The following is a 23,742-nucleotide window of genomic DNA, read 5'->3' as shown; positions in this document are numbered from 1 at the left end:
CCCCAATAGCGGACCGAGTGCCGCCCCTTTGTATTGGCCACCCCAAGCACCTGCTTCCTTAGCTGGTGCCTGGACCCGGCCCTGTTTGGCATAGAGACAGAGGGTCTCCTATGCATTATTCATGCAGATCTCAGCATCAGTGGGAGTTTTGAAGGCCCTATCTCCTATCTCCTCAATGCTGTCTCTGAGCGGACATGCAGCAGAGCTGCAGAGCAGACAAAGCAGATACATTTTCCCCTTCTGTACTTTCTAATATGGAAGGCAAACATATGGTTTTTAAGCTCTACCCCTTCAAAAAGGACACCATAAACTTCCTTTTTTTAAAATGAATTTAAAACAGTGTCAGATATAAACACCTGCCGTGAGTCTCACTGCCAACTTGTAGAGTTTTACAAAAACAGTTTCTTGTTTTCTAAAATGTTTTCCTCTTCCCAGTTGTGAAAGACCCACCCACACACATACTACAGGGAAAACTGACTGCAGGTCAGACAGCGAAACTAGCTATACACAAAGTGTTATCAAATGCACAAAGTAAACAAACTGAAAGATCCAGGAAAACATTTTTTTCTGTGATCCTTTTCAGCTATAATTTTAGGCCTTTTCTGCAAAGAGGTTGCACTAGTTTAACTTAAATCAGTTGTAAAACTGATTCCATGGCTATGTCTCTGCACCAAACAGCAGTCTGTTCATTTTGATCTTTGTGTAAATGCTATTTCCCCCCGGCCCTGTCTCAATCATGCAGACAACCAAATGCAGAGCTAGCTTTTTGGATAATATTGACTCCACATCCTCATCTATTAGTACATCGTTAGTCAGGAGGACACTTTCAAGTAGGTAAATGTCAGTTAATTTAGTGCTGCACCATTAATCCTGATATTCAGTTCAAGATACTGTTTGCTTTGCTTAGGTTGTTATATATCCTTGGCCTTTGAAATGCTAATTGTCAAGCCAAAACATTCAGATGTAGTCGGAAAACAAGATGTCATTATCTTCAGGTCTTGCTCTGAGTGGGCTAAAAATGCCAAGAGTAGGTTTATTTATCTACACAAATGAGATAGATTTGAGAGTTTGCCTGAGCAGAATGTTTCCCCAGGCACAGGTCTCCTCCACAAGATGCTTCATCTGACATTGCTGTGTATGGAAGTTATGCCCAAATTATTTAAGTATGTAACATACAATAGCGCCATCATGTGGTATGCTGCACTTCAGTTTATAACTGAGTGTTATATATACACAACTATTACCGTCTGTTGGCAAATTGACTTTTGAACTAGGGAATGCCTCATATGGAGAAATGATTATTACTGGGTTACAGAAAACATTTATTTACCAATTATTATTATAATGATGTATATTACAGTACTATCACTCCCGCCCCAACTAGAAGTGGTCCCCCACTGTACAAGGCAATGTACAAACTCAAAGTGGGAGATAGTCCCTGCCTCAAAGAGTTTACAAACTAAACAGACAAGGTAGATAGCAGGAAGGAAAGAGAGGCACAGATCACATAGCAGGTCTGTGGAAGAACTGGCCTCATTTACAGGCCCCTGGCACTTGAGCACACTGCCTCTCAAATGTGAGTGTTCTGGTACTTTGTAGTATTACTACCCACAGCTTTGCTTACATGGTGACAGATTACTCTAACCCAAGTGGCCAAAAGAAAAAAAAGAGCTATCTTCAGATTTGCCCCTTCACCGCTGTTTGTAGCACAGAGCTTACTGATTTTGGCAAGGAGAAGAGTTGTGGTGTTTTGTTTTTTACATGTTGACTTAAAAAAATACACTAGACTTTTATACTGATGGTGCTAATTAGATGTCAGTGGTCCACTTCACAATAATAGCATTGTAGGATAATTTTAACAGTCCAGTTTTCCCTGATTCTCTTTTTGATTTTAGTGTTAAGCTTCTTTTAAACTGACTCTCCCTAGGTGAGGGAGAAAACATAGGGTGGATTTGGGGGATGGGGGTGGAGTAATGTTCACAATCTTGAATGAGATTGTGAATTCTGCAAGACTAAAAAATTGCTCAAGAAATTTGTGAACCCTCATTCCAGCAGGCTTGTCCATCCCTGAATTTGGACTTCTTACATACTGCGCTCTTCCACAAAGAACATCCATTGAAATCCACTTCTGCTGTGCTGCCTGTGGAGAATTCAGCCAACTCATATTGCCCACATTAAAAAAAGAACGTAGCCTTACTTTGTCAAGATGTTGGCTGAGATCCTTGACTACTCCACTTAGATGTTGCGCCCCTTGCCCTCTGTGTGTTTGTCTGTCTCCCTCTAGACTGCAAGGTCCTTAGGACAGGGACCATGCCTTCTTTTCTGTGTGGATGGCACACAGTACAGTATGGGTGCTACCAAAACCAAATAATAATCCTTGGGCTCCAGTAATCCATCAAATACAGATTTCTTCTGCCCTTTATTGACATAACTTCCTTAAAGGCCAGATCCTGTGACATGCTGTGTGCTTGCCACTCCCATTGCCTTCAAAGGTGCTCTCAGCCCCATGCAGGATCGGACTCAAAACCTTGAATTGCAAGCCAGATTGAGTGACCGGTGTTAGCCTTGTCGGTATTTAGCTCTGCTTTACTGGCTGGGGAATGAGCCAAAGTTTGGCTTTTATCCAGCAGTGCATGACTGATGTTATTCCTATATACTTCCAGAACCGGTAATGGTAACACATTCCCACCTGCATGCTGAGCAGACTGCTAGTGATACATTTATCTAAGATGACTGATATCATTTGTCCCTTGGTTCACCCCATGTCTTTAATGTGATTACAGGAAAAAGATTAGTTGTGTCTATGTTTATATATTTTTTTCCATACAAATTAAGAACATTTTTCTTTCGGCTGAGGACAGCAAATTCACCCCCATTTACTATCTGATCTATCTATAACATTCTTGTGGGTACCAGTGGCTGTGGTGTCTTCCCACCCCTCCGCTTCTGAAAGGGGGGCAGTGCTGCCTCTGGAAGGTTTGATTACAGGGAAGAGACAGAATATTTTAAATTCTTTAGGTAAGTAAAAATTAAGCATGTGCCTAACTTTAGGCATAGTAAGTATTCATTGACTTGAATGACAAGTCAGAGGTTTAACATTAGGCACAGACTTAAGTATCTTTCTGATTCAGTGCCTGAATCAGGAAATTATTTCAAGTTTTACAGTTCCCTGAGAGAGAATTTTTGGAAGCCATAGGACTGGGGAGCTAAACTAGCTTGTCTCTTATACCATACATTCTTTTTCTTTTCTCTTTATTTAGTGTGTGTGGAACACAGGGAAACCTTATGATGCCTCAGGGCTTGCTACAACCATAGGTCAATAGAAATAAGCAACATTTCAACAAGAACCTACACAAGCAAGGAGGGTTTATTAAATATAACAACATTAAAACACAGGATACTGAATGGATTGGGGGAGTAGTAATGGATGTTCTCTTCTCAGCTAAAAGCTGGTCAAGGCTGGTACATAGTGACTGTTCAGTACCATCTGTGAAGTTAGATGGTAGGTCTTAGTCTAGTTCTTAGCAGAGAAGTGTCCAAAGAACAAAAACCACCACCACAGTTGGCATCAACTGGCATCCCTGGACAATCTCAGCAAAGAGGCCAGGGACTGAATGAGTTTTCAGGCTGATCTACTGTTTGTCTCACTCCTAAAGGTGATCACTCCAGGTCAAGGTTAAGGAATACCAATGGTATGAAGAGATGCTTATACTGCAATGATCCAAGCTGCGTTAGGGAACTTTACTTGAGCTTCTTCTTGGAAGGAGGCCCAGAGTAGTGTGCTTAGTCCATATGGACCACACACAATATAATGCCCTGTCGAAAACCCGAGGCCAGCCCTGCTCTCCCTGCTTACATTGACTTCTGTACACTACTTGCAAAATGGTAACATGCCACATTATCAACAAACACAAGTCTATGGAAACTCACAAGTTAAAATATTCTTTATCTACATATTTACCTTGCAGGAGCTATCTTCTTGGTCATATCTGAAGTAGCTGGGTTGGGGAGTTTAATTCTGCAAGACACATACATAAGAAATAAATGTTGTTCATATATTGCAAATATTGTACATATGCTAGTGTATGACACAGGAAAAGGGATACTTTTCATACTGTTTTAAGGAATTGAACAGCATGGGCCTGATCCTGCAAATCCTTACTTGTGTGAGTAGTCCTTAAATCAGTGGGACTGCCATCAGGGTTAAGGACCAGGCCACAGACTTGTATAATTCTATGTTAATATTAGCTGGGTTGGCAGTTGAACTTTGCCAGTGTAGTTTTACTGTTTGACTTTGTCGGGGTAGGGCTGGGGGCAAAAGTGAGAAGGAATTAGCTTATGTTTGCTGGGTATTGCAGACAATTGATAAGAGAATTTTGAGACCACTCAATTGCTTGACATTTAGGTACATTAAAGGAGAGAGGGATGTCCAGTGGTTAGGGCACTAGCCTAGGACTTAGAAGACCTAGGTTCAAGCCTCTGCTCTGCCACAGACTTCCTATGTCTCCTTGAACAAGTCACTTAGTCACTCTGTGCCTCAGTTCCCCATCTGTAAATGGGGTGCTGTGGGGCTAAAATACATTGAAGTGTGTGATGGGTCCCATATACATCTTAGATGGATTCAATGTATGTATTAGGTTTAATAGGTGATTTTTATTAACTTTATGTGGCTTTATGAAATCTGTATTTGTATATTTGAGACCAGATTTTGAATAAGCAACACCCACTGCGAACAACAACAACTGCTAGATGCTGAGAGCCCTTTACAAATTCTGGCCAGTGCTGTTTATGTTTTGTGCCATAACTAGATGCACTCCTTCTCCACTTTCTCCCCAAGAAGAAAGCTCTGGAGTACCCGCTGGAGTCACACACAACAATTGAGCTAGTGCAGGTGCACAGCTATAGGGGAAAGAACCAGGCTTTACCTTGCACAGATTCATAGCCCACTTGAAGGTCAGCATAGTTGCTAAGGGAAGTTGCCTTTTATATTTTCTCAGGAATACACAGACTCCTCTGGGCTATGAAACAGGACCAATGTACAGGGTAAAGTATGATGAACCATATAAAGAGGTGTAGCAGTGTGCATGCTTTCCCAGCAGCCCAGAGAACGCCAGGAAGCATTCAGTGTGTCAGTGCTCCTCCTTGGCCACCATGGCTGTGGAGTGTCCCCAGCACGTCTGTGCCTTTAAGGCAGAACTGAGCCCTATATGAAATCTCATTTATGCATAAGACATCTAAATCTTTTAATAAACAGACCACAATTGTCTTTGGCTGTGCAAAGAGACTGATCCTCGGAAGAGGGGAAAGCTTGTGTCCCAATTTGAAAAGTCTGCTAAACTGCTATGCCAGAAACTGCAATGATAGGAACACTCAATTATAGGATTAATGACAATCGAGGGATTTCCTGTACCATGGGAGGAATTTACTTTTATGTAAACAAAACACAGATGTGAGTGAGAGTTCTAGGGATGGGGTGTTGGACAAGAATGGGGTCGCAATCAAGGATTTTGTTTTTGCAAAATAAAAGTTGCTTGGCTGTTATTTTATTACATTATACTATTTTATTTTATGAGCTTTTTTTGCTGCTTACATTTTTTGTTTTAAATCCAGTAAAGACATAGTGAAAAAACACTGAAATTTAAAATATTTTCTCCTGAACTGATCCGCTGGTTGGACCTTTCATTGCAAAATACCCCATAAAATAAACACGCAGCTACACATCTGAAGCCCATGTGGATTTGGTCTTTTCTTAGTTAAATATGCTTTTTATATATGTTTAAACAAAGACCAGATAACATAAAAAAACTTATTACCTCCAAAAAACCCAGAGTCTATTCTTACAATTCATTCTATGTACTACAGCTAGTCATTGTAAACACCTCCGAGCAGGGATTATGCCTATTTTTATTATTATTTGTACTGTGGTTTTTCCTAGGAGACCCCATCATGGATTGGGGGCCGATTGTGCCAGGGAATGTACAGACACTCAAAGTGACAGTCCCTGCCGTGATGAGCTTACAATCTAAGTTTGGTCAGTGCATTGAAGATGCCAGTAGAAACAAATTAATAATAATAGTAAGTGGGTCAGCCTATTGATTACAAAGAGGAGTTTAGTCTAAACAAAACAGGATTTTAGACACAATTATTTAAAGCTTTTAAAAATACAAGCCTAGAACTGTACAGTAATGGATTTTCATTATATCACTGAACAATAGTAATGTAGGGAAATAAATGAGCAAAGAAATAGTTCTTCCAAAACATCGGTCTTTTTATGAATTATTTTATTATTATTTCAGCATTTTGCAGCTTCTGTGGAGTTGCAGTAGCAGGGTTATTTTCTGAGGGTCAGAGGGAGAGCTGTAATGATCACAGTTTTATCTATAGAGGGCACTGTTTGCCTTGCTTTCTCGCAGAAATTTGGTATTGCTCAGTGGGACCTGTAGTTGTTAGCACCACTTCCTTACATTTTACAGCAAAAAATTTGATACAGCATTACAAATGTGCTTTATTTCACCAAGATTTTCATCAGAAAATACATGAAGCTTCGAAACTTGATCTGTTGCCAAGCCATAGTTTAAATGACACACTCCATATACAAATACGGGTCACATCCCCAGTTAGTGTAAATCAGTATAGCTCCACTGACTTCAGTGCAGCCAGGACAATCTACAGCAGCTGAGAATTTGGCCCATTTTATTTAATAAGCAATAATTTTTGTAAAACATGGGCAGGATTGTACCCAGCTCTGTGCACATTCACAAAGAGGGAAAAAGCACAGGGAACCTCCCTTTCTTGTTTACCCATGCAGGGGATGGGCACAATTTGACAGGTGTGTTCTCCTGAGTGCAGAGACCGCAAGGCAGATTGTGCACTCTGGTTGCTTTGTGCTATACCACCAGCACAAAGCAGCTCTAACGCCAGCATAGCTAGCCACGGGAGCGTCTCTCCACTACACGAGGGATCCTTCAGTATTACACACTGGGACATGGGTGGTTGCATATACTGGTTAGAGCAGGAGTCATGCTCAGTGGTTAGAGAGGGAGTCAGTAGCAAGGAATAGGAGCCCCAAGGTCAGAGCCAGAGCCAAGAACAGAGCTGGGTTACCTAGAGTGAGGCAAGGCTGGGTCCAAGGCCGGGTGCAAGGGCAAGGCTGGGAACAAGCAGGCACAAGAACTATCACAGCCATAGGCAAATGCTTTAAGCAGCCACCAAACTGCCGCTGCTGGGCTTAGGAGCTGATCTGATGACTCTTCCCACCAATCAAATGGTAGCTAGTCATGCAGTCAACTACAGGCCGGCTGTGCTTGTTAGGTTGCCTGAAGTGTTACCTGTCAGCTCTGTGTTCTTGGGGAACCAGGGCGCAGTACCCAGCCTGTCTGACTCATGAAGGACCCCCACCCTCAGCCTCTGCTTGAACCAAAACCGATCAGAAAAAAGACTTACAAAAAGCAATGAAAAGCTAGTGGGAGACACACCTATACCCCACTGCACAAGGGTGACAGGATTAAGGAACCTCCCCTAGCCTCTTTTGCATCGGAGATGAGACAGGGAGGCATCTCCATTAGCATACAGAATGGAGAACAGAGATTCCAAGGCAAGAACCGCACCGAACTCTGGGACCAGAAAAGCAGGGAAGCACGGCATGATGGGGGATCTCTGCTCCAGATGTTAACGAACCTGCCTGCACACACCCAGCTCAGCAGTTATCAGACCAATTCTAGTAATAAATCCTTTAAATCCAAAATACGGAAGCTGCCTAATTGCACTGTGAGCTCCCTGGAAGGAACACCGCCCATAGCCAGGAATGATCAGTTCCTATTGTCTAGCCCAGGGGTCTCAAACACACGGCCGGCAGAGTTATTTCCTGCAGCCGCCAAGATCCCCTCCCACCTGCTCCCTCTCCCCCCCAGCGCACCATGTCCCCGCTCCTCTGCCTACCTCCCAATGTTTCCCACCACCAGACAGCTGTTTGGCAGTGCTTAGCACTTGCCAGGAGTGGGAGGGAGGAGCGGGGAGCCGTGCGCTCAGGGGAGGAGGCGGGGAAAAGGTGGGGCAGGAGCGGGGATTTGGGGAAGGGGTTGGAATGTGGGCGGGGAAGGGGTGGGAAGAGGCAAGGCAGGGGCAGGGCCTCAGGGAGGGGTGGAATGGTGGCGGGGTCGGGGGCAGTGGAGGTGGGGGGCTTTTGTACTTTTATATGAAAAGGTGTCAGTGATGCAGCCCTTGGGCCAATAGATTAGTCCTTATGTGGCCCTCGTGGTAATTTGAGTTTGAGATCCCTGGTCTAGCCTGAACAAAACAACGTTGGTATACTCCTTTGAGCCATCAGTTTACCCGTAAACAAATCTAGTGTTCTCCCTTGAACCATTGTTGTTTCTCTATAAAAAAAACCCCTACCCACGCTCAAGTAAGTGCTCTGATGCCTGGATCCAAAATCTGCATCAGTTCCCCTGGGACTTCATCTTCTCCTGACTGATCGTGCTGTGGCTTCTGCCTGTCTCCAGCACTCCAGAGCCTCAGCTACCACCAACACTTGGGACCCCCGATTGGTTCAAGCTTCACAGAGTGGTGAGAACCCAACTCTCTCTCTCTCTGGTTTTTTTTTTTCCTACTCTGGGTATAGCTTTCTAACCCTGACTTGTATGATCAGGTATAGATTTCTAAACCTGACTTTTGTAATCAAATTTAAGCTAGATTTAATATTGTACTGTTTTGTTTGTTTGGCTCTCTTTGTATGGTTATGACCTGGCAATAAATAACTTTTATGGTTAAGCTGGTTGCTCTCCCTCACTCTCTCTCTGTTTTGTGGTTTTGGTTTCCCCATTTGCTTTGCAGCAATGCTCCTCCTACCTAAGCTAAAGATCCCTGTAGCAGCCAAAAATCCTGAGGAGTTTGCTCATCAAGTGGGTTACTACCAGAACAATTGTAATGTGAAAGTGGGGATAGGGATGTGCTGAATCTGTTGCATAGGAAGGTGGCAGCTTGGAAGTGCTGCTCGACCCAGCCTGCTGAGTCCACGGACATATAATGGGTCAGCTTGTTAGTGCCGATTGACCCGGTCCTCTCAGACACGCTCTGTTAATGTGTGTGTGTGTGTGTGTTCGTCTGATTCTGGGGCTGGAAGGACCCTGCCCTGGGGAACCTAGGTCCTGCAGGATAGCTCCATTGGGAGGGAACTTGCAGAAGGGAGAAGTAGAGCTCCGTATGAGAACACAAGTGACACAAGCTGTACATTGACAGAATTACAGAACACCCCCCAGAAGAGTAACCCTAATAAATGAGTGTACCCCAAAGTAACGGGCAAATCTGGTAACAGAAAACTGGGTCCGCTGCAGGCCCTGATTCCTGACATTCAGTAGCATAGAGCCACCTCCTATGCTGTCCTCTCTCTTGCCCACCAGAAAGGTGGCACATGACTAGAAAAAAGGGGAAATGGGTGAGGCTTCCCTGCACTATTGGCAGCTGGTGCTAGGCACAGGAGTCATCAAGCTGCTCCAGTGTACTCTTGGGGACTGGCCTTGTGCGAAGCTAGTCATCAATAGTAACTAGGGGGCACCATGGTGGTTAAAGCTAGCTTTAAACCCTGGTCTCATCAGTTACGCTGTGGGCTCCTTGGCCACAGCTCAGGATTTGGGCCTATGCGAGTCTAGGACCACTGCCAGCACCAGAGTGGACAGGGAAGAAAGGCAGGGCCAGGGCCAGGGCCTTACACCTGTACTCTCTCAGGGAGCTGGCTATGTGCATAAGGGCATGGACACTGGACCCTCTTCTAGGGTGGGGTAGCAGCTGTATTGCCACTGCATTCTCTACAGCTTTAGGCCTCACCTGGCAAGGGACTCTGTAATTAACTCCTGCTGGCTAGTGGGCTCTCAGCCCCTGGCAGGATTGGATTTTCTGGGAGGCATTGTGTCTGCTTCAGGCCTAATGCCTCTTGGTGTTCCTGAGATGGTGCATATCTTCAGTCCCCCACTGCCATATTGCTCAGTTAGGGCCCTGGAGCGGGAGCCCTCCTGCTGTTCTCCATGAGAGGCCCTTGCCTTTGGAATTCACTCCTCTTCCCTGGTTCCAAAAGAGTCTTAGTTTGTTGACCTTCAGGGCACACTGCAAAGCCCTGTCTTTTCTCCCTGGCTTTTCAGAAGGGGGAGATTTGTGAGGCAAGTGAGGGTTTATAATTTTAGTTCCTTTTGGCTGTGACCAGGGTACTGTTGTCTAGGGAGTGGCTGAGATAATCCATTTATTTATCTGTATAACTGAATATTTTGAACAATTATCCAAGGAGCCCAGAGACTGGGTTGGGGGCTTTATTTAGTAAAATAAATAGAAATAAAGAGAGAAATAAAACTACAAGTGGGTTGTGCATTAGACACAATAGAGCCCGATGGTCCTGATTTAAGAAAGCAGTTAAGCACATGCTTAAGACCCAGACACTTCAATGGGATTTAAGAATATACTTAATGTTCTGTCTGGAATAGGAATACTTTCCTGAAGTGACACCTAGCTGAGTAATACACTTACAGAAAAATTCACAACACATCAGATTTTGAGACAGTAATAATAATGAAATAATGGCAAATATTTTACCTACACATTAAACCCTCTTACAAATCTGATCTAAAATGAGTAAAAAAAACCCTAGAATGTTTCACTTCTAAATATTTTTAAGAATTTATTTTCCATTTACTTGAGACTATTTCTATTCCTTTTACTTTTCTCAGTGTTTTTAAGAGCTGAAAGTTCACATTGAGAGTAATAAATCCCATTAATAGTGGTCTGTAATAGTAGACCTCAGTGTTTAAGTGCTGAAAACAGTCATATCTTGACTGACAATCAGATCCTAATCATTTGAAAATATTGATGCAGTAAACTTATGCCAAGTATCATGCGAGATTTCTATAATGCTCCATTTCCTCTGGGTTACACATTCATCTTTTTACACGCACTAGGAATGACAATTTAAATAAGTCATGCATTATGTACACAGGAAAAATGGAGAACTCTCTTTTCCCATTTAAAGAATACACATTTGGGATTCATCAAATCAATCCCTCTTTTCTATTCCCAACTGGCCATCCCAAAACAAGGCACTATCAAGTTGAAAAGGGATAGACTGTCTCTAGCCCAATATGTACAACAGGTACAGTATCGTCTTTAAAATCTCTGCTTCATTGAACAATTAGTTCCAGAGCTGCTGTGTGTTCTACATAAGATGCAGCAAGTCATAATTATAAACTCAATGTCCGGGTACTGCAACTTAACTCCGTATCATCCTGCAGGAGGGAGATACGTATATGAAACTGACATTTTTTACTTTTATTTAAAACCCAAGAACATTCACTTAGGATCCAGTCCTACTCCCACTAAAATCAATAGAAAGACTTCCATTGACTTAATGAGCATGCAATCAGGCTCTGAAAGAACAGGTAGTGGTCAGAGAGACAATATTTTTTAAATTGGTTCACATTCAGTTAAACATTGTCTCTGACAGGAGAGACCTTATACTGAACTACATTTAAGCTTTTCTGTGTATTAACCAGTAAATACAGGAGGCCAGGGTACAAGGTGTTGTGGTTGAACTGAAAGTTAGAAGTTCTTAGATTTATTTTTGCTTCTGCTGCTGATTCAGTATCTGACCTTGGGAAAGTTCCACGGTTTGGTACCCACTCAGTCATGACATATATTACTATTTATTTCATCATGAAGATAATCCCAGCCCTATATTATAATGTGCCAAACAAATAAGAGATTCTGTCCCAGCCTAAAAGCACAACTCCAGGACAATAGGTTACAGAACCAGCACAGACTGACCTGTGGGCTTTAAAGCCAAAATATTTCATGGAGCAGGTGACTCTTCAGGAATTGTTGGAAGGAGAAGGGGGAGGATGCATGGGGAGCACTCATTAGGAAATTGTTCTAAGCAAAAAGGTCATTCTCAGCATGTACCAGTTGCTGTGAGATGCTAGAAATAGGCCCAGAGAAATTATTTTTTAATAAAATGTTTTGTTTACTCTAGAGGATTACTCTTAAGTGACTCTTGAAAAGCAATTAATTTCACTGAATTAAAATGAACAACAGTGTTAATTGATAGCCAGGGCAGCATGCAATTATATTTTACTTCCATTTCTTCTGGCTCTGTGACAGTTAATATAACTAACAAACCCTTACGTAAGTCTCAGTACTAAATATCATAGTAATGCTGCTACATTGACTTGAGTCATTTTCTGTTGAGCTGGAGGGTACATTACACACAAATCTCTCTTGGGTGGTGCTAATCTGATCTGACACTTTATTGGGTGATGTTTAGTACAGTTCCCTGAATTTGCCCTTCCTGCTTGCAAATCAGTCCTGCATCTCTGTTAATAATGCGAAAAGAGTCTGTTTCCAAAAAGTGCCTTTCTTCCACGTCTCTCCCTCTGAATGACTCCATGTTTAGGCAGCAGGGCCCAGATCCTCAAAGGAATTTAGGTGCCTATCTCAACCCTTTGAGGATCTGGATCTTTGTCTGTTAGTTGAGTTTTCCTTTTTGGATAAAATCCATTTTTGCACTCAGTATTCAGGGGGAGATGGTCCCGGTTTGTCTGTAGTGTATGCTTCCAAAGCAGCATTGTTAGAGATGAGGGAGTTGCTTGCATGATAAAAGGGAATGTGATAGATTCTAATGGAGTTGTGCTCAATTTTGTTCATTCTTTCAAATGCTTTCTAAAAATCTCTCTCTCTCTCTCTCTCTCTCTCTCTCTCTCTGTGATATCTCTTTATCAACACCCATGTGTTGCTGGGTAGTGCTGTGTGGAGGTAATAAGCAGAGCTGATAGGAAACATTCCAATGAAACATTTTTAGTCAGAATTTGCTGATTTGTCAAAAACAAAACGTTTAGTGGAAATGATTCAATGTTGATGAACTTTCAGTGGGCCCCAGGAAGGTTAACTTGACAACATGAATCTGGTCAGCATCACCTGGGCTAGTCAGTAGTGGGTAGCTGGGAAATTGACAAGAATCACATCAGCCTCAGTCAAGAGCTGCCTGGGCTTTCAGGGTCCCAGGCTCTGCTGCAGCCTGCTAGGCAGTTTATGTTCACAGCATTCAAACAGGGAAGTTAGAAAAACATGAAGTATTCTTACTGGAAAATTGAAAAAAAAGCAATGCTTTATTTCTTAAAATCCAGAACTGGCACCGGCCACTGTCAGAAGACAGGATACTGGGCTAGATAGACTTTGGGCTGACCCAGTACAGCTGTTCTTATGAACTTTAACACACAGGAATTAAAAAACAAAACACAGAGCGAGAAAGAAGGATGCTCTCTAAGGCAGAGAGGCACAACTCACCTCACTTTGTTGTAGCTACCTCTTAGTGGACTGACTCTGATTGCGTGCTTTCCTACAGAGTCCCCTAGCCTGCATGCAGGACCTGGAAACCTCTTGCAAATTAAAGTAACAACTTATAATTGCAACACAGGCAGGCTGCCGAGAATCCTGGGGAGAATATTTTGTTTCCGAAAAAACACATTTCAGTTTTTCAGATACAAAATATTGTGTAGAACTGAAATTCTGCAATTTTTTTTGAGTTTTTGGCTTTTTGTTCTGATTCAGAATAAAAAAATATTTCTAAAAACTTGAAAATATTCTCAGAACTGAATTTTGGTTTCCTGGCCAACTCTAGCAATGACTGAGATTATCCCTGGTTTAACTCTTTACTGCTTTTTTATATACCTTTCCATTAGGAATTTTGCCTGATGCAAATCTGTCCTTCTACTCCCTCAGTCTTTAAGTTATGTCCTCTTATCAGTGTTTAATCATACACCACCATTTATATCACTTCTGAATGCGGCCAATTTACACTTACTCCAGATTCACAACATTCTGTGAATGTCAGCCACCAAATGATTCTTTATGGTTTAGATTATGATTACAAAGTCACTTCTCTTCCAAAATGACCAGTTTAACTTTAAATACAATATTGCTCCTGCTATTGCAACAGCCTCAGCATACATTTTCCCAAGTGAGGCCCTGTCAAATGTTTAAGTATCTTGTATGTGCAGTTGCCTAAAGAACTCACAACACAAGTCCCTGTTTGTCTTCAAGACTGTGATTTGCAAAGAAAAACTGATTCACTGAGTCAATATAATTTATCCACTGTTCAACTTCAGCAGAACTGCAAAATGGCTGATTGTGTCATGGCTGACTTTACTAATAAACAGTAGAGCACAGACAAAAATTTTAAAACTCACTAGTTCGGTGTTCCTGAGCCCCTTTCAGCCCATTGCCTTCTAGTTCACTTTTGTAGCAAGCCACATGCAGTTACACAGATTAAAAAGACCGCAGTAATGGAGAGCTCTCTTTTGCTCTTGCAAACACTCCCACCATCTTTCCTCACCTTCCATTCTACTACTTCCTGTGTATAGGCCACAGCATGCAGGATATAGAATCAGGGCCCCTGTTAGGGATATGTAAGCAAGCTTTTACTCAGCTCAGTAATCAAGGCATTGGGGTTTGGAAAAGTGGCAATAAACTGTACATTTTCCTTTATTTAAGCAGGAAGAATATGGTAGGAGTGAGAATGGCTGGGAGGAAAGAAGGGAGAGTGTGTGTGAGCTTCATTAGATGGAGCAGTGGGAGTCTCACAAGGAGAGTTTGAGCAGGAGCCTCCAGGTAGGGGCAGGGTAGTGACTGAATAAACTGACACCACCTCCAAGCAATACACTCCCTCTAAAATTACATCTGACTGGCATTGTGGACGCCGCAGGAGTCTGAGCACTGAGTTTGTAGCAGTGTTTTAGAGAGACTGCAATTACCCTTGCTTTGCTTTCTGGCATTCAGCACACACTTAGAGCCATGTCTACACTAGCACCTATGCTGGCATATCTTTTGTTGCTCGGGGATGTGAAAAAAACCATGTTCTCCTGCTGACATAGCTACTGCTGCTCATTGAGCTGGTTTTATTATGTCGGTGGGAGAGCACTCCCCTGTCGGCATAATGTGGCTTCACGAGTGATCTTACATCGGCGCAGCTGTATCAGTACATCTGTGCTGCTGTAAGCTTGTAAGGCCTGGTCCACACTAGGACTTTAATTCGAATTTAGCAGCGTTAATTTGAATTAACCGTGCACCCATCCACACTAGGAAGCCATTTAATTCGACATAGAGGGCTCTTTAGTTCGAATTCTGTACTCCTCCCCGACGAGGGGAGTAGCGCTAAATTTGACATGGCCATGTCGAATTAGGCTAGGTGTGGACGGAAATCGACCTTAGTAGCTCCGGGAGCTATCCCACACTGCACCACTCTGTTGACGCTCTGGACAGCAGCCCGAGCTTGGATGTTCTGATCAGCCACACAGGAAAAGCCCCGGGAAAATTTGAATTCCTTTTCCTGTCTGGCCAGTTTGAATCTCATTTCCTGGTTGGACATCGGGGCGAGCTCAGCAGCACCGGCAACGATGCAGAGCTCTCCAGCAGAGGAGTCCAGGCAATCTCTGAATAGAAAGAGGGCCCCAGCATAGTCTGACCGGGAAGTCTTGGATCTGCTCGGTGTGTGGGACGAGGAGTCTGTGCTTTAGGAGCTGCGCTCCAAAAAACGGAATGCAAAGACCTACGAGAAGGTCTCCAAAGCCATGACAGACAGAGGATCCAGCCGGGATGCAATGCAGTGCCGCCTGAAAATCAAGGACCTGAGACAAGGCTACCAGAAGACCAAAGCGGCAAACGGACGCTCCGGAGCCTGCCACCACTGCCCCACCAGTGACCATGGACTTTGACGATGGGACAGTGTCGACGGCCAGTTCCTCGGCGATGTTCGCGGACGGGGAAGATGAGGAAGGGTTTGTGGAGGACGAGGCAGGTGACAGCGCTTACAACGCTGGTTTCCCCAACAGCCAGGATCTCTTCATCACCCTCACGGAGAGCCCCTACCAACCCTTCCCGGCCGTTAACCCGGACCCTGAATCAGGGGAAGGATCAGTCGGAAAGTGCTTAAAACATGTAAACTTTTATTATTAATGGAACAGGAATCTGAACTATGTGAAAAGGAGGTCTATATATATGGGGATAGAACAGAAATCCTCCTGGGAGATCTCCACGAAGCTCTCCTGGAGGTAATCGAAAAGCCTCTGCAGGAGGTTCCTGGGGAGAGCTGCCTTATTGGGTGCTCCGTGGTAGCACACCTTTCCGCGCCAGGCTTTCATGAGGTACTCAGGGAGCATTGCCTCCCTGAGCACGGCTGCATAGGGCCCTGGTTTGTGCTGGCTTTCACACAGCATGCGCTCTCTATCTCCTTCAGTGACCGTCCTCAGGGTGATCTCGCTCGGAGACTCCTGCATCTAATTAGGGGAATTACTGTAATGTTACGCCTGGTCCAAAGTATTTTTTAAAAATCTCCGGACAGACGGCGTAGCAGAAACTCAGCACGCTGCTGCGTGACAAGCGTAACGGAAAGCCAAAGAATCAAATGGACGCTCATGGAGGGAGGGGGGACTGAGGACGCAAGGTATCCCACAGTTCCTGCAGTCTCCGAAAAGCATTTGCATTCTTGGCTGATCTCCCAATACCTGTACGGTCAAACACATTGTCCACGGCGGTTCAGGGCATAGCTCGTCAATGTACCCCCCTCCCCCACCCCCAGAAGGAAAAGGAAAAAAAATCATCTCTTGACTCTTTTAAATGTCACCCTATGTGTACTGAATACTGCTGGTAGACGCGATGCTGCGGCACTGTACTGTAGCATCCTCTCCCCCCCCCACATCATGGGTGGCTGATGGTGCAGTAAGACTGATATCCGTCATCATCATCATCAGCCTTGCTGTAGATGGTGTAGTGCAATACGACTGGTACCCGTCCTCGTCATCAGCCCATAAGTAGACGGCCTGCTAACCGTCTTCCTCATAGCAACAGGGGGCTGAGCTCCATCAGCCCCCGCCCTTCATGTGTAAAGAAAAGATTCTGTACTGCCTGGACAATCATAGCAGCTGGAGGCTGCCTTCCTCTCATTTCATTTCAGTAACAAGTCACTGTTTCTTATTCCTGCATTCTGTATTACTTCAGCACACAAATCAGGGGACACTGCAAGGGTAGCCCGGGAAGGCTGGGGGAGGAGGGAAGCAACAGGTGGGGTTGTTGCAGGAGCACCCCCTGTGAATGCCATGCAGCTCATCATTCCTGCATAATCTGACACGGAGTGGCTGTGCTCTCTGGTTCTCTGAAACACTGGATCTCTACTACACTAGCCCCATATTCTATGCAGGAATTATTCTATTTTTAGATACCATAAAGGAGGGATTGACTCGGGGAGTCATTCCCAGTTTTGTCTTTTGCGCCCCCGGCTGATCTCGGCCAGGGGCACCTATGACAGCAGCAGAAGGTATAATGCAATACGACTGGTAACCATCATCACCTTGCCAATTTACAATGGCATGGTAGATGGTGCAGTATGGCTGATAACCATCTCTGCTGTCATGCAAAAGCAAATGAATGCTGCTGTGTAGCGCTGCTGAATCGCCTCTGTCCGCGGCATCTAGTACACATACGGTGACAGTGACAAAAGGCAAAACAGGCTCCATGGTTGCCACGCTATGGCGTCTGCCAGGGTAATCCAGGGAAAACGGGCTCGAAATGATTGTCTGCCGTTGCTTTCCCGGAGGAAGGAATGAGTGACTACATGTACCCAGAACCGCCCGCGACAATGAAATTTGCACCATCAGGCACTGGGATCTCAACCCGGAATTCCAAGGGTCGGGGGACACTGCGATGGGGTGGAACAGGGGCAGAGTTTATGCTTTCCGGATTGCCTGCAGCAGGAGTGCGCACGAGATAGGTGCTGTGCATGCTCTTGTTCACAGACACAGACTAGACTGTGTTCATTGTTCGCAAAAATGTATCTTTGCAAGGAATTCACTCCCTTTTTCCCATAACACAGCTTTGACTGTCTCCAGACCTGCCACAGCATCCCCCTCACAGAGGCTGGCAAAGATTAGGCGGCGAAAGAAAAAGACACGGGACGAGATGTTCGCTGAACTTATGGGCTGCTCCCGAGACGAGGCGGACCAGCAGAGCCAGTGGAGGGAGACCCTCTCTCTGTACCAGCGCTCACACAGCGAACGGGAGGAGAGGTGGCGTGAGGAAGACAAGCAGGTGACTCAAACGCTGCTTGGACTAATGAGGGAGCAAACGGACACGCTCTGGCGCCTTGTGGATGTTCTGCAGGACCGCAGGCAGGAGGACAGAGCCCCCCTGCAGTGTATCTGCAACCGCCCTCCCCCGCCACAAAGTCCCATACCCCCCTCACCCAAAATAACCAGAAGGAGGGGCGCCAGGGGGCATTAAAACTGTCACTGCACCCAAGCAGAGTGCTCAAGTACCCAAAAGCTCTCATACCCTAAATTTTGAGAAGTCCTTTCCTTCCCGCCTCACCCAAGCCCCCGTCCCAGTTTCATCCCCTAACTGGCTAGTTGATAATAAAAAATACTTTTCTGTTAATTACTGTTTCCGTCATGTTCTTTTAGAGGAGACTGTGTTTGAAGTGGGGGAAGGGGGTTGGTAATTGGACAGGACAATCACCTTTACCAGGGTACAGACACGGGGGCAGGATCAGCAGCAGGTCACACACACAGTGCAGTCAGTAGGCACCCTGGTCGGTATGGGAGGTGGTTTCCAGGTTCTGTGTGGGTGGGGGGGATGTGACTTTGTAGCGGGGGAGGGCGGTTACAGATTTTATGCAGCGGTCCTTGTCCTGGACCGCTGAGTCACGCAGCAGAGGAATCTGTATCCGTCCTCCCCCGCCAAAAGGCCACATAGCCCCCGCACACAGAGTCCCAAAAAGGAGGGATGGCAGGCTCCGTTGAAACAACCAGTCCGGCACTGCGGACCGCTCTAGGAGCAGGAGCCTGTCATTCCTCGAGTTCAGAGGCGGTCTTTACATCACCGCACACCCTACCCAGCACAGTCTGCGTCCCAGTTTCAACCCTTTAACGCAAAGTCATTAATAAAGAAACCTTTCTTAAGTAACAATGGAACATGTATTTTATTTTTACATGTGTGTTGGAAGTGGGGGAAATGGGATGAACGGGGTATGTAACTGCAGAGGATAGTCAACAGTAACTGGGTAAAGAAACAGGGGCAGGTTCAGCTTCTCTGTAAAGAAACTGAACAGTCACAGGTCATGCTGCTCGCTGCTTGCTGGTACTTGAAGAGTTCCTTGTCGCTCTCCAAGGCGCCTTTATAGGGCTTCATGAGCCAGGGCATTAGCGGGTAGGCTGGGTCCCCGAGGATCACTATAGGCATCTGCACATCCCCAACAGTTATTTTGTGGTCCGGGAAGAAACTACCTTCCTGCAGGTGTCTAAACAGACCAGAGTTCCTGAAAACACGCGTGTCATGAACCTTGCCTGGCCACCCGACGTTGATGTTGGTAAAACGTCCCCTATGGTCCACCAGTGCTTGCAGCACCATTGAAAAGTAGCCCGATTTCTCAGCAGCTGACTGTGGAAGAGGTGGACGATAAGGTGCGAGGAGGTGAAAACGGCCATAACTGCAGCGGGCTCCATGCTCGCAGTGCTGTGGCGTCCGCGCTGTCACTGACCAGAAAAGTGCACGAACAGATTGCCCGCAGGCGCTTTCGGGGAGCGAGGGAGGGCGTGATTGACCGTTCAATGATGACAGTTACCCAAAACCACCCTCGACACATTTTTTCCCCCAGCAGGCATTGGGGGCTCTACCCAGCATTCCAATGGGCAGCGGGGACTGCGGGAACTGTGGGATAGCTTCCCACAGTGCACCGCTTCCAAAGTCGACGCTGGCCCCGTTAGTGTGGAATCACAAAGTCGAATTACTGTCCTTAGTGTGGATACACAAATTCGACTTCGTAAGGTCGAGTCCACAAATTCGAATTAAGTTAAATCGAACTACTCTTGTAGTGTAGCCATACCCTAAGTGTAGACATGGCCTAAGGCCTGGTCTACACTAGGACTTTAAGTCGAATTTAGCAGCGTTAATTCGAACTAACCGCTCAACCGTCCACACCAGGAAGCCATTTAATTCGAATTAGAGGGCTCTTTAGTTCGAATTTGGTACTCCACCCCGACTGGTGGAGTAGCGCTAAATTCGACATGGCTAGCTCGAATTAGGCTAGGTGTGGATGCTAATCGAACTTAGTAGCTCCGGGAGCTATCTCACACTGCACCACTCTGTTGACGCTCTGGACAGCAGTCCGAGCTTGGATGCTCTGACCAGCCACACAGGAAACGACCCGGGAAAATTTGAATTCCTTTTCCTGTCTGGGCACTTTGAATCTGACGTCCTGGTTGGACATCGGGGCGAGCTCCGCAGCACCTGCAACGATGCAGAGCTCTCCAGCAGAGGAGTCCGGGCAATCCAAGAATAGAAAGAGGTCCCCAGCATGGACTGACCGGGAAGTCATGGATCTGATCGCTGTGTGGGGCGAGGAGTCTGTGCTCTCGGAGCTGCGCTCCAACAAGCGGAATGCAAAGACCTTCGAGAAGGTCTCCAAAGCCATGATAGACAAAGGATACAGCCGGGATGCGATGCAGTGCCGCATGAAAGTCAAGGACCTGAGACAAGGTTACCAAAAAGTCAGAGCGGCAAACGGACGCTCCGGAGCACAGCCCCAGACATGCCGCTTCTACGAGGCACTGCATGCCATTCTCGGTGGGTCTGCCACCACTGCCCCACCAGTGACCGTGGACTCTGAGGATGGCATAGTGTACCTGGACAGTTCCTCGGCGATGTTCGCCAATGGGGAAGATGAGGAAGGGTTTGTGGAGGACGGCGCAGGCGACAGCGAACACAATACCGCTTGCCCTGACAGCCAGGATCTCTTCATCACCCTCACAGAGATCCCCTACCAACCGTCCCCGCCCGTTAACCCGGACTCAGAATCAGGGGAAGGATCAGGCGGTAAGTGCTATAAACATGGAAACATTTATTTTTTAAAAAACAGGTATAGAAAAAATAGAAATACTATATAAAAAATTTTCAATGTCAAACTATATAAATAGTAGGTCCACACATATAGGGATTGAACAATAATCCTCTTGGGACAGTTCAACAAAGCTCTCAGAGAGCTGCTCGAAAAGCCTCCGCAGGAGGTTCCTGGGGAGAGGTGCCTTATTGGGTGCTCCGTGGAAGCACACTCTTCCACGCCACAACATCCTAATGTAGAGAGGAATCATCGCCTCCACCAGCATTGCTGCATATGGTCTTGGTCTGTGCAGGGCTTCCCTTAGCATCCGCTCTTTCTGACTACGAGTGACCCGCCTCAGGGTGATGTCGTTCTGGAAAGGCTGCATCTAAGTAGGGCAATTAGTGTATTGTTACTATTGTTAATGGTTTAACATTAGGTTGCATAACAACGACCCTCGCTTAACAGCCACGTGCTGGAGGCCACAGAGAACAAGCATACATTGATCTTTCCCGTGCACTGGCGGGAGGGGCTGGAAAAGGCTCAGCCTTTCTGCTTTCCAGATTGCCTTTAGCAGGAGAGCACAGCTATCCACTAACTGATAAGCATTATCTACTTTAAGGCTTACCAGGACTGTCTGCAAGACGGATTCAGCTGTCTCTCCTCGCTTGTCTACTCTCCTGTGCAATGGCGCCGCCAATGAGAGCGTATTCCGAAATCTCGAACTTGTCCTGAGATCTCGTGGAACTTGGTGCCCTGTATGGTCTTGTTCAGAGAAACTGACTACACTGTGTTCACTGTTCGCAAACATGTATCTGTTCAAGGAAATCACTTACTGTTTCCCATCACACAGCTTCTGCTCTTTCCCGGACTGCCCCGGCATCCCCCTCGCAGAGGCTGGCTCAGATTAGGCGGCGAAAGAGAAAAACTAGGGACGAGATGTTCGCGGAACTGATGGCCTGCTCCAGAGCCGAGGCGGCCCAGCAGAGCCAGTGGAGGGAGACCCTCTCTCAGCAGCAGCGCTCACACAGCGAACGGGAGGACAGGTGGCGGCAGGAAGACCAGCAGGCGACTCAAACACTGCTTGGGCTAATGAGGGAGCAAACGGACACGCTCCGGTGCCTTGTGCTGTTCTGCAGGACCGCAGGCAGGAGGAGAGAGCCCCCCTGCACTGTATCTGCAACCACCCTCCAACGCCAAGAAGTCCTGTCCCCCCCTCACCGAAAATTACAAGACGGAGGGGCGGTAGGGGCCGTGAGAACTGTCACTGCACCACAGCTGAGCGCTAATGTACCACACACCTCTGACGCTATAACTGTGTAGAAGCGCTTCCCTTACAGGATCACCCAGTCCCAAATCCAAGTTTCATCACCCCACTATGTAGTAGATTAATAAAAGCTGTTTGCTGTTGTTCACTCTTTCCGTCACGTCTTTCGTGTCAGAAGACTGTGTATGTGGGGGCAGGGATTTATAATTGCAGGATAGCCTACATTAGCAGGGTACAGACTATCGGGGCAGGATCAACTGCAGGGCACACACAGACTGCAGTCAGTAGTCACCAGGGTCACTCTGTGTGGTGTATGCTGCCCGGGTCATTCTGTGATGTGTACGCTTGTCCACGGTCCTAGCGCCTGCCACCCCTAATGTTAAGGCATGCTGCCCTTACCATGCACTTCCACCGTAGGCGCGATCCTCTCCGCTGCCCTGAGCCCCAACAAGAGCCCTCATCCACGGACAGGTACTCACCCTTCCCCCACACCCCTCACCCCTTCCTACGCCCAAACCCACAGCCCAGAGCCTGCATCCAAATCCCTATCCAAAGACGGCACCACTCGCCCCTTCCTGCAAACCCACCCCTACATGCACAACCACATGAAACCGTCCCCACCCCAGAGACCTATGTAGGAGCAGGAGGCTGTCCGTCCTGTATTGTACAAGCGGTCTGTACATCAGTGCACACCGTACCCAGCACAGTATGCGTCCATGTTTCAAACCCTGAACAGAAATGCAAAGTAAAAGAAAGATTTATTAACAATAACTGTTCCGTTTAATTTGTTTTAAAACGTGTTTTGGAAGTGGGGGAAATTTGGAGAACGGGGTATGTAACCGCAGATCTCACTCAACACATAGAGACACAGGCCCAGGATCAGCTTCTCTTAAAATCAAGTGGAGAGTCATAGGTTACCCTGCTCTCCAAGGAAACTTGCTTTCAAAGCCTCCCGGATACACAGCGCTTCCCGCTGGGATATTCTTTCGGCACGGGTGTCTGGCTGAGCGTAAACAGCAGCCAGGCGATTTGCCTCAACCTCCCATCCAGCCAAAAAGGTCTCGCCGTTGCTCTCACAGACATTGTGGAGCACACAGCAAGCAGCAATAACTACGGGGATATTCTTTTTGCTGATGTCCGAGCGAGTCAGTAAGCTCCGCCACCTCCCCTTAAGATGTCCAAAATCACACTCCACCACCATTCTGCACTTGCTCAGCCGGTAGTTGAAGAGTTCCTTCTCACTGTCCAAGGCGCCTGTATAGGGCTTCATGAGCCAGGGCATTAGCGGGTAGGCTGGGTCCCCGAGGATCACTGTAGGCATCTGCACATCCCCAACCGTTATTTTGTGGTCCGGGAAGAAAGTTCCTGCCTGGAGGCGTCTAAACAGACCAGAGTTCCTGAACACACGCGCGTCATGAACCTTGCCTGCCCACCCGACGAAGATGTTGGTAAAACGTCCCCTATGGTCCACCAGTGCTTGCAGCACCATTGAAAAGTAGCCCTTTCGGTTAATATACTGGCTGGCCTGGTGGGCTGGTGCCAGGATAGGGATGTGAGTCCCATCTATAGCCCCACCGCA

General features: G+C 46.3%; 1 long non-coding RNA gene across 1 annotated transcript in view; it reads right to left on the bottom strand.

The window, feature by feature from the left end:
* The window catches only part of LOC120396083, a 31,323-nt gene extending 16,988 nt beyond the window's left edge, over positions 1-14,335 (bottom strand). The window contains exons 1-2 of the long non-coding RNA XR_005592967.1: positions 14,220-14,335; positions 3,962-4,018 (exon numbers count right to left, since the gene is read on the bottom strand). This is a non-coding gene — a long non-coding RNA (uncharacterized LOC120396083). The remainder of the gene's footprint in view (positions 1-3,961; positions 4,019-14,219) is intronic.
* Positions 14,336-23,742: the final 9,407 nt, after the last annotated feature.

This window comes from Mauremys reevesii, linkage group 1 (assembly GCF_016161935.1).
Source record: "Mauremys reevesii isolate NIE-2019 linkage group 1, ASM1616193v1, whole genome shotgun sequence".
NCBI lineage: Eukaryota > Metazoa > Chordata > Testudines > Geoemydidae > Mauremys > Mauremys reevesii.
The sequence above is the reverse complement of the archived record's forward strand: the minus strand, read 5'-3'. Positions and strand labels throughout refer to the sequence as shown.